This window comes from Papaver somniferum, chromosome 4, assembly GCF_003573695.1.
Source record: "Papaver somniferum cultivar HN1 chromosome 4, ASM357369v1, whole genome shotgun sequence".
NCBI classification, from domain to species: domain Eukaryota; kingdom Viridiplantae; phylum Streptophyta; class Magnoliopsida; order Ranunculales; family Papaveraceae; genus Papaver; species Papaver somniferum.
The window spans coordinates 28,295,038-28,307,064 of NC_039361.1; the positions used below are offsets into that span (position 1 = coordinate 28,295,038).

Consider the following 12,027-nt stretch of genomic DNA (forward strand, 5'->3'; position numbering starts at 1 on the left):
CTGTGAAGTCGGCGTATAACGCCATTTTGAATTGCAGGAATTATGAGATAGGATTGAGCAATCAAATCCAAATTTCTTAGAGGAAATTCTGGAAAACGATTTTCCCCCCTAACATTCTCCATTTTCTATGGAAATGCATCCAACAATGCCGTCCTACTGGTGATAAACTTTCCATATTTTGCCCCAATACTAATACTCATTGTCCTTTCTGTAACAATGGCATTGATAGTTTCCAACATATATTTCTTGATACACATTTGCTAGGAATGTCAAGAGAGCTATTGATTCTGATTTAGCTAATGTTGTTGCTAACATTAATTTGTATGATAATTGTTTCCTTTTTTCAGGACAATAATGTAGGTACTCTAAACACCAAAATGTTTGAGTAATTTGGGTTTATAATGTGGAAACTTTGGAAAGCCAGGTGTCTCTAAGTCTTTGAAAATACTTCCCCACAGATAAACCAAGTGGTGTTTATGATAAATTCGGATTATACCGAGTGGAATAGAGCCCAGGGTACTAGAGTCCGTAGCAGTAACTTTACCCTGAACAGAACAATGAAACCATGGATTAGGCATGCAAACCCATATATCAAATTAAACTTTGATGTGGCATTTAAATTGGCTAATAAAGATGCTGGAGTGGGTCTAATTTCTCGTTCCTCTGCAGGTGGAAGCAATGGAGTTCGATGTTGTCACTTAAAAGCTTTAGATCCAGAGCAAGCAGAAGGAAAAGCGTTATTGGAGGTTGTTCTATGGGCTAAAATAAAAGGAAGACGAAATCTTTATTTGGAAGAAGATTGTTTAAATGTGATATCAGCAGTCAATGGAAGATTGGAGTCGATAAAATGGACTACCAGAAACATTGTAATTGATAGTCTAAGCCCGTGTTAGGGACCTTTGATATCCCATCCTAGGCTAGGTTATCTATATAAAAACGGTTATTTTGTGTTTGTTTCACTTAAATCCTATTCCTGAACAAGGTTAGTATATCTTTCCTTAATTTTAGGAGGCTAAAAAAATAGGGATAGCATATTCCGTTTAATATGTGTTTTTCCGAAATCCCAACCTAGAATAGGCAGTTTTTTAGGCGGTTATCCCAATTTATTGGTACAATTTTAAAATAGTTATACAGGGAGACAAACAAAATTTAAACTAACTGGCTTTGTATTTATCTTAACCAAGCTAAGATAATCCTATCTCATCTAATTATTTGGTTGTCAAAGCTGTCAAACACGTCTTAAGTATCTGATCTAGTTTTGATAGTTGGATTTGCACTTTTGTCTGTAGAGAAGCAAACCATGTTGCAAACTCTCTAGCCAAATATGGCATTAGTATTGTTAGCGAACAAGAATGGTCCGAAAAAATCCCTCTCTGGCTACAATTATGTATTCAAGAGGATACTTCTGTGTAACTCGGCTTAACTAATAAATAAAATTTCTTATTCAAAAAAAAAAAAGACTATCCTAAAAAATCTTAAATAAATTGAACACCAAGGATATTTATGGGTAGGATCCGTTGACATGGTTATAATGACAGAATCTTAACATTTTAGCGCCATTTTCTCTACCAAACCCAACCGGCAATGAATTTGAATCTCATATTTTGATGACATGTTCTTCTTATAAGTCTCTACACTCCCACCAAAAACGAGAGCATTCCTAGATGTATAAGACCACCATCTACCATTTTGAATATCAACCGTTGAAGATTAACGGTTAAAATTAAAATTTATGGATGATGAAGTTTCGTATTTCGGAATACTCTCATTTTTTTGTGGGAATGTAGAGTTTTGAATGAAGAACATGTCACCAAAATCTTAACTTCAAATTCATTGCCGGTTGGATTTGGTAGAAAAAATGGCGCTAAAATGTCAAAATTATGTCATTATAACCATGTCAACGGATCCTTCCCCATTAAAAAATCTAATTTGAATACCATGAATATTTAATGATTTCTTACGTAGCCTAATCTAGTAAGTATATCCTAATCAAGTACGTAGGAGTTTTTTTGGATTGTTAAATACGATTTAAGAATTAGTTAGGTCCAAGCAAAAATCTCTCGATACTGCAGTAAAATTTTACGAATAAAATTGTACTTATTCGTAGCTTACAATATCATATAACGCTCAAATATTTAGTTGAAATAAATGAGTATAGGAAGGAATCAAATTTCTCCCAATGTTCTGCGGGCGTCCGAATTTGTTTTAGGCATATTTCTTAGCATTGCTGCACATCCATGGTTATGGTCTGAATTCCATTAGAAACAGTTAACATTTACAATCGAATTGCTCAAAAGAAAACACTGCCGCAATATTTCCACCCTGACAATTCCATAGAATGCCACAAAAGAACCAATTTGACATGGAAACTGTACAGTGGCCTGTATGAAGTTCCATCACTGGAAAAACCTAAATTAGTGGCAGCTTGAAATGATACACAGTCCAATAAGTTTTTCATCTCTTCCTCTTGGATGCAGAAGCAGCGCAGCACTACCACTGCTAATTCGCCTTCCTTTCTTCGCAGATGCTACTCTTGATTTGCTAGCAGGAGCTTTCTTTGCACTTGACTTACCGGTGTTCTTTAAATCAAGCTGTACTTGGATTCCTGATAATGTTGTCAAATTTAATATTTAGTCGTAAAAATAGAGAGCAAAAAATACCTCCAAGCTAACAGTGTACTTTTTCCTCTGGAATAATGAACACGGGATAAAATTAACCACCTTTCTTGCTGTTATTTTGGAGATCCAGCTGCAGCTTTTTCTCACCATTACGAGGTCCATCTGAAAAAAAAGTACCAAGCATATCAGCCTTGTTGAGAAGTTCACTTGCGACAACATGAAACAAAAGGTTCACCTATTAATAAACAAAAGGTTCAGCGATCATATTCCTCTCCAATGCACGAGGCAAGAGGTCAAAGACTCGAACATAGATATTGACAGGATGCCCAGTCGACCTGATCAGGAGTATAGACGTAACCATCTTTTGAGATGGGTTTTAGCTTTGACTTTACCCTCATTTTATTGATAATATTTGAACTCAAATAAACTAGGGTAGTGTCAATAGTTCAATCTTATAGGAAGATCCTACCTAGAAGCCCTTCCTTTCACAAGCTCTATAAAAACTTAGTCCAAATCTGATTTTCCAGGACAAATTTCCATTGTACATGGTATGCACTTTGTGGGTGCGCACAACCTAGTTGTGCATGTAGGATATCAAAAGTGACCTCCACACCATTCAAGGCCAATAAGGTCTCAGAGTTCCAATTTACAACCAGATGGAAACCCCTTTCTTTGTCATTTTACTATTGCCAAAAGTCTTGGATCAACCACTGGAAACGAGCTACCCATTCAGAGAAAAACTTACCTGTGTATTCAGTATCTGAAGCATTTTCTTCTTCACTTTCTCCTAGCATGTCACTGCTCTCTTCTGTCAGACCACCACTATCAACTGGCTCCAGCATCGCTGCAATACGTTTCTCCGGAACCTTCTTAAATCCTGGAAGCGTAATTAGATCAGCTGATCGTATAACGCGTGAGCTGCTTCCTTGCTTATATGCCTTTGTCAGTGCAGCTTTAACAGCTGGCTGTATTCCCTCTTGTGGATTTGGGTATTTCTGTTAACATATAACACAATCACGAAACAGTTAGGGCATTTGACAAGAGAATGTATATGATATACCATACCACACAAGGATCTGCAGAGGCACCTTGAATTGTGATAACTCCATGATTGAGCCATAGTCCTCCTGACTTATTGAGTAAGCATCCATGAATTCCACAACCTTCTGAACTGCTTCATCCTGACAATAAAGTGCAAACACATAAATAAATCTGCTTGCCCCAGCTTTCAGCCTTTACACTGTATGAAATTAGTGCGGCATATACCTTAGGCAGCGACCTAAGCGGATCAGTTAAGTGTTTCCGAATAAGAGGGAAGTAATCTACTCGCAAGGTTTCCCTGCAGCATTTTAAATAGTAGAAATTAAGCAACTTGCAAGGGTAAGGAACACAAAGAAGAATCAGCCAACTTAGTTTCAGTCCCCAGAACTGATTTCTTTTCACTGCAGTTAACTGTCTTATCTATAGAAGAATGACGTGTGAATGCAGTTGTTGGCCCCCGAAACTCGTCAGCATCGGGGTGGGGGGATCATTATTTCTTTCTTTTCCTAGCTACCTGGGCTTGTAGGTAGTAAACTTCTTCTTATCAAAGAGGTTTAAATTAAACATAACCTTTGGGCTTTAAGCCTTTAAAAATAGAAAAAAATAATACTGGCAAACCTGTGTGAAATGGACTCTCGAGAAGCAAGAAGATGAACATGCACATCCTCCAAAAGCCTCATATTCTTTCCCATTGTTGAGTTTTTCCCCAGCCACCCACCAAATCTATTGACATTGCGCTCCCCCTACAAACAAAAATGTTTCTAAGCATCAATGATACATATAAACCCAGATAGAGAACATTAGAAATATTTGGATTCAGACTATTTTCATCCATGAATTCAGCACCAGATCCAAGTTTCATTGAACAAAGAAATTTGTTCCTGATAAGCAAAGCCATTAGAAGCAAAAGTGTTTGTAAGGATCAAGAGGAGTTGCTGAATAATTTATTCCTCCATATAAGGCCCCCAAGGATGTTATTAGATGTTCCAATCACCATTACAGTGCATTTCCTAAGAATAGGAATGAAATTTTTAGGTTCCATAAAAAATTACAAAATCATGCCCATATACGCATAGGAATGCAATTTTTAGGTTCCATATTATATGAGGGATTGACATTGGAGGGAAGCTTCCGCGCAGGTTGTGTGAATGCCTCCAATAATCCATATATTTTTTTTCTCCTTTCCCATGTACAGCTTTGGAGAGTGTCAATTCACTACACTGCTATCAAGACCAAATACGAATATGGCTTTACGAAGTTTAACAGCAGGCAAAGTTCCACTAAGCAGTCTCAAATTTGTAACACAGGAGAAGCAATACCTGTTCAAGGATCTCCCTTCGCCCATGCAACAAAGCAGCACTGGTACACACACACACACAAAAAAAAAAAAAAGCTAAGGAGCACTTGTACAAGGTGAATAAAAATCTCACTAAGTGATTACTATTCTCGGTTCCAGAGTTCAGGCAACTTACGGAATTATACTTGACGCAAGTGAACTAGTTTCACTGTGCTGCCACTGTTGGTATCTCCGAATCTTCCATTTCCAATAGATTCTGCGGCACGCGCAATCATGTTCATTCTCTTCATTCCATCCAAATCCTTACCAACAGCACTTGGTCGAAAATTAAGGTACTTCTCCTGATAATAGAAAATCATTATGATATCCTTGCTGTAAAAAGCCAAAGATATAAATTCATGAAAATATATAAAGGCACTATGACTCTCGGAAATATCAGTGTGAAACAGTTTAGTTAAATTAAAATAACTCCCTAAGATATCATCTTTTAACACTATGATTAAGAATATCACACCAGAGTTCAACAAGTGATGTTAAAAAACTTTACCAGGCACACTTCCTAAGGTTGGAAAAGAAAAAATTATACGAACAATTTTTAGGAAATGTAATGCCCAACACTACAATTTTGAAGCCAAGTGCAGCAACTTGTACTAATCTTTATAGTCAAAACTGAATCTCACATGTAGCAGGCCAAAGGTGAAAAATAGTTGAAACTATGCAATAAACACAACGGAAAACCTGTATCAGAAGAGGAACAAGGTCTGCGTCGGTCATGCACAAGTCAAACCTCTCATCCATTCTCAATTTTCCGCCATTAAAATCAAACAGCCTGCATGAGAAACGGAAAATGTCAGCACGGCCATAAAATATCAGATAGATCCTCCATAAACACAGCTTCAGTATTTACGCAGTTTAAAAAAGAACAGCCAAAATGTAACATCAATAATCATATGGACAGTAGAAGCCCAAGTGTAACATCAAATTATGATATAAACAAAAGAAGCCCTGATACATACATGCTTACAGTTGACTTAATTCATAACAGATGAATGCCCTTCCTTACTGATCCTTAAAGAGAAAATTAGGAAATTAACTGAATTGGGTCATTTGCAAGTTGAATTATGAAACTATTTTAAAAGAAACATAATATAAACAAGGAGAAACTTGTTTGATGCCAAGCACCAACGTAAAATCATGGAAAACTATAATCTAGAAAATCACGATAAAGTAACATACCAAAAACAAACCAACTGGGAATAGCGCAGTTGGCAGGGGTCGAACTCTCATGTTAGAGGTTCGACTCCCACGCTGTCCGTATGACCAAAAATAAAAAACGAATAGTCAGACAGCGCAACACCAATGAAACAGTATCCCATTACCGAATCAAGAAACAGAAAAAAGGTGGGAACTAAGATATACTTGGCAACAGCAGTAAACAGTGAAATATCCTCATCCTTCGCACTACTAAGAAGGCGTTGCCTTACATCATCATCCTGAATAACGGACATCGAGAGGCTCATGTACTGCAACTGATTAAGTGCCATACGCATATCTCCATTAACTCTATCTGCAAGTTCCTCAAGAGCGATCTATTTATGTAAAAAAGTGATCAGTGGAATTGATAATTGTTTTTTAGTTTAACAAAAAAAAAACAGTAAATAAAGAAATCATATTGCTGCGAGATCTGTTGATAATAATTTCAGGAAAAGCAGAGATTCCAACAAGCAAGTTTAGTTACATATGTACCTCATTAACCTTGATACCTTCTGTAGTTGCAATTTGCATTAACCTCTTTGCCATCTTCATCCATTTGAAATAATGTCACCGTCAGCATATTCACATATAAATTTCATAGAAAATTATAGGAGGCAATCATGATACCATAATAGATTGTATCACAATGGCAACTATCAAAAAGCTCATTCGTTCATTCATCAAGGGCTGCAGAGAGAAATGATATCACAATTTTAGGCAAATTAACGAAAAGATAATTAAGGTAAGGTTTATCCAGGGTGGTCAGACCTGTTGTTTTGTTGGTTTCCCACAGTCGAGAAGCAAACAGTAGTTGAGAAGACTTTTCAGTTTCTGACTATGACGGTCATTGCAAATACAGATGATCGGGATTTTGGAAATTTTGATGCTGGCAATAAGGTCAGCCACCCCGCACCTATCTCCGGAGGACATGCCATCAACTTCATCCATAATCAACACAGTCTTTTGTTGTTTTGACCTGCTAGATCAATTTACATGGTTAAATCTTTTTGTTTCTCCCAAGTAAGCGCACATGGAAATTTGGTATTTGCTGAAAAAGATTCATTGCTGACAAGTTCTTTTATAGAGTTTGACATGCTTCCACCAATTCCTTTAAGAATTTTCGAATCAGCCTTTCCCCGGCTGTCACTAGCATTGACCTAAAATACATAAACAAGGTGCAGAATTGCTAAGTCAAAAGTGGGAGCATTAGGAATGAATTCAACATGCAGGTGCTAGACAACATGACATTCTTCCTCCTAAAAATGGAGGATATGTCATGAATACAGAACCTCTATGCCCTGGAAACCAAGCTTCTCGCTAACCAATTTTGCTGATGTACTCTTTCCAATGTCAGGTGATCCACTTATCAATACGGCTTTTTTAGCTCCATTGTCATTCTGTTTTTTTCCCTTTCCCTGCTGCCCAGTATGTAGAAAGTGATCATTCCAGTGGGACAACCACTCGTGAAGCTGACATAAAAGGGGGAGAACTCTCAAGGAATTATCCCTCATCCAAAAGAGGAAAATATGTGCATGCCAAACAAAGAAATGAAGAAGAAAAAAGAGAAGAAATCAATGTCCATGTACTGATAGTTATAAACATACAAGTGGCTGGTCGCCCAAAATATCATCCGGACTCTTCGGTTTGTACTTTTCTGGCCATGTTAATGAGGAATCACCACCAGCTTGGGTTCTCCGCTTAGCAGGAGAAACACGTTGCGCCGAAACTTTTGGGGGGGTTTTCTTTTCCAAAGAGAGCGAGACTTCATTACCTAGAGCAGCCCAGTCATTAAGGACAAAAACAATCTAATGTCAAGTACCTTACAATCACCAGGTTGAAGTAGTGAAATAAACTGACAGTCTGATAATAACCAATAAGCAACCGGCACTGGTTATACCTTTTACTACTTTCAGAGGGCTTCCTTTTGGTTGCGAGGTAGCACCCTTGTCTTGAGTATTTTTTAAATCTTGTGGGGGTGTTTTCGTGGGTTTTGATTTATGAATCAGGTCGAGCAATCCATCCTCAGTTAAGAATGCAGTCTGCAAAAAAGAAAAGAACCAGAGAGAAGGTAAAGCAATCGAAACCAATATTTAAACAACAAAAGAGGAAACAACAAACCCTAGCTCTTTGGCTTTTTCTGATTTCTGTTCCCCAATATCTTCATCAGCAAGAAGATAATTCTGCAACCAGACAATGAAAATCAGAAACAGAAAAATTGATGGAACCTAGAGTAGGGAAGGCATCTATAAGACTGACAGTTTTATTACTGACAGACCCAGTAACTCGACCTCCATGGCGCTTAACCAAGTCTTCTGCTTCTTCCCGTTCCAAACTAGAAGAAATCCAAAGTAATTTGTAATCTTCTGATATCTAATTGCTAAATGACACAGGGTTACCAACCGATAAGGACAAATAGAACAAAGGCTAAATTGCTAAATGGTAATCTTCTGTAACCAAAGGCTACAACAAATAGACAACAGATAAGGACGACAAACAAGCGATGTGAAGAAAGGATTATTTGTCTTTCAAATATTTGATATTTCTCAATTTTAGTCCTAATAACAGCCACCTTAAGCTGCTGTCTCGAGTACCTGTCAAGGGTTCCGCTAATAACAAAAGTTTTACCAACTAAACAATCAGGCGCGCCCTCTTCCTGAAACACAAGAAGAATGCTTCACTATAAGGATAACGAATAATTGTCAATCCACGCAACTACTAAAGAAGAACAGATCCAGCTCACAGCATTAATTCAAATCAAAGAAGAGATATGTCATCAGTTCCTTCAAAGTACTAACCTTTTCTCCTTTGACGGGATGATCTCTTCTTTCACCAAAATTCATGAATCCACCTCTTCCACCAGCAGGGGCCGCAGCAGAACTTCTTCCGCCACCACCTCTTCCTGCTGGTTTACGAGGAGTACCGCCCACTTCATCATTGCCCTCATCGTTTTCGTCTATTTCAATAGATTTTTTAACTCCTTTACGAGGGACACTCTTCAATTTTTTGGCAGGACAAGGCTCAAAGACATCATCATCATTTTCTTCTTCTTTTTGTTTTTCTTTTTTAGCCTTGGGAAGCTTCTTCATGGGTGGAGGTTTAGAGTCAGCATTTTCTTCTTCTTTAGCCATTTGAAACTTCTTCAGAGGTGGAGGCTTAACATCATCATCTAATGCCTTAGAACTTTCTTGGGGTTTTCTTTTAGCTACTGTTTTCTCAACCTCCTGTTCATCTTTAGACTTATCCGCTTTGGTAGCAAAGTATCTACTAGTTTTCCTCCTCCCTGAGCTTTCCTGCCCTCCGCTTATCTATTTAACCACACGAAACCAATTCAAAAAATGAAATATATCAATCGTGTTCACCAGAAAAGTATACAACACATGAAACATTGCATCTATTCCTCATGAAAATGAGGAAACCAAATTCTGGTATCACACTTCCTTTCTTCACTAGTAGAGACCATAAAAAGGAAACAAAAACTAACTACATAGTAATAACTAGTGCCTTGCAGGTTTTTCTGTTTGTGGGATAATTGCAGACGGTTTAATAGGAGGCAAAACTACTGCAGAGGGTTTCGCAGCAGGCTTTGTAGCATCACTTGTCATGTGCTTTTATGAACCAGTCCCTAATATCCCCCTAAAATGCAATATAAAATTCAAAACCATAAGTTATAAGTAACAAACTATAATGTCGTTAAACAATAATGCACAATGAGAATAAGCTTCAATCAGCTTGTTTTTCCACTCATAACTAAAACAAGTTGAAACAATAATGCACGATGAGAATAAGCTTCAATCAGCTTGTTTTTCCACTCAGACTAAAACAATAATGCACAATCAAACAGCAGACACAAGAGTTGGGACTGAAAGTTAAATGAGGCAAAACTACATGCAAGTGAAGATTACTATAAGATTTACAGAAAATGCAGAAGTCAAACCGTAGGGAATGAAGAAAACTAACATGCAACAAATCCCTATTGTACCGCAGAACACCAAACTGATATATGAATGTAATTTCTACAACTAGCTAAGTAATAGAAGACTGAGCATAGTCAGAGATGAGCAAGCATGAAATTGGATTATCAAAGAAGATTTTTAGAGACTAATCACTCTTTAAACCTAAATTTAAAAGATAAACCCTAACATAAACCCTAACTTTTAAAACACTAGATTGAGCCAATATAAGAATACCGTCTTTGCAGCTTTTCTATGAGACCCATGAACGAGATCTCCAATAGCATGTGTATCCACCGCTCTTTCAGCCATCTCAGTAACACCTTCAATAAGTCATTTGATTTGCAGAAGGTCCGCCGTACTCCTCTATCAATGGAGAAGGCGGCCAGGCTAGACATAGCCAATTTGGAGTTTCTAAAACTTAATTTCACCATAATCGGCTAGGCCGACCACTCTCCGATGATCTACATTTTTAGCCATTAGTTAAGGTTGATTGTACTGTATATAGGTGCGGCCCCAAAAGATCAGGAATAGTTCCCACAAAGGGACCCAGCAGTAGTTGGAACAGTTTCCACGTTAATGGCGAAACCTAAAATGTGCAAGCCCAAACCACTGACAAGTCACTGAAGCTCTGTGGCCAACCCATGTGTTCATCATGAATCATGATGAGTTTTAATTCTAAAGCGTTTTAAATCCGACTAAATCGGGGCCTATAGCTACGTGAAAAAATAGGGTCATTAAGAAATAATCCATAGAAACTCCTTAGCCAACTATTTTTTAAATGGCTAATTTATTCTTAATTAATTAGTGTTAATTCGGGTGATTAGTGATAAAATATCGTGTTAGATGTGAAATTAAAATGTGTTAATGAATCTTTTGAACCTGAAAAAAATTTAAAAATTTGATTTTTTTTGAAGAACACCAACTCAGAATCGGTTTATGTTCTTAGTGGTATCAACTGATTATCCAGAATCGGTTTATATGGGCATGGATATAAACCGATTATGAGTAAATTTTTTCATTTTTATCCGTGATTGTTTGTTCTTAAACATCAAATAAACTTAAAATTCATTCTATACCCGAGTTAAGAATGAGTATGACTTCATACTCAGTTTCAAATCGCTTAAGAAGTTGTACTCGTTTTCAATTCGAGTATAAAGTTATACTCGTTTTCAATTCGAGTATAAAGTTTTACTCATTTTCAAATTGGGTAAAAGCATATAGTTTTCATTTGTAATCGAAATGAAATCGAGTAATGAAATCGAGTATGATTTCATACTCATTTTATGATCGAGTATTAACTGAAGAAAAAAAATTGGTTAGCCAGAATCGGTCTACACGATACATATGTAAAAACCGATTCCTGACATTGCATAACAGGAATCGGTTTATAAGAATGCTCATGTAATCCGATTCTAACAAAAAGAAGATACAGAAAAATTGAGAACAACAATCGGTTTACTCGACACACGTATAAAATCCGATTCTAACATTATACATCAACAATCGGTTTTTATAAGTGCTAATGTAATCCGATTCTGGTTCAAATTTCTCGAACCAGAAAACATATCAAGGACAATCGGTCTTTGTGGGCATGAACATAAACCATTTCTATTTGCAATCGGATCACATATACATTAATGTTAACCGATTCTGATAAACCAGGGAAAAATTGATTTCAAAATTTTCAATTTTTGAGCAATTTTATGTTACTAAAACCTAGTTTATAGGATTGGGTTGAGAAGAAAAGAAGAAGAATCAGTTGAAGTGGAGATGGAAATGAATTTGATTTTGATTTTAGTTTTTAATTTTATGATTTTAGTTTTATGATTTTGATTTTAGTTTTTAAATTTTATGATTTTAGTTT

At 36.8% G+C, this 12,027-nt stretch overlaps 1 pseudogene; it reads right to left on the reverse strand.

Annotated features, from left to right (window-relative positions):
• Positions 1–2,241: 2,241 nt before the first annotated feature.
• Positions 2,242–10,618, reverse strand: LOC113275024 (annotated as a pseudogene).
• Between the last annotated feature and the right edge of the window lie 1,409 nt (positions 10,619–12,027).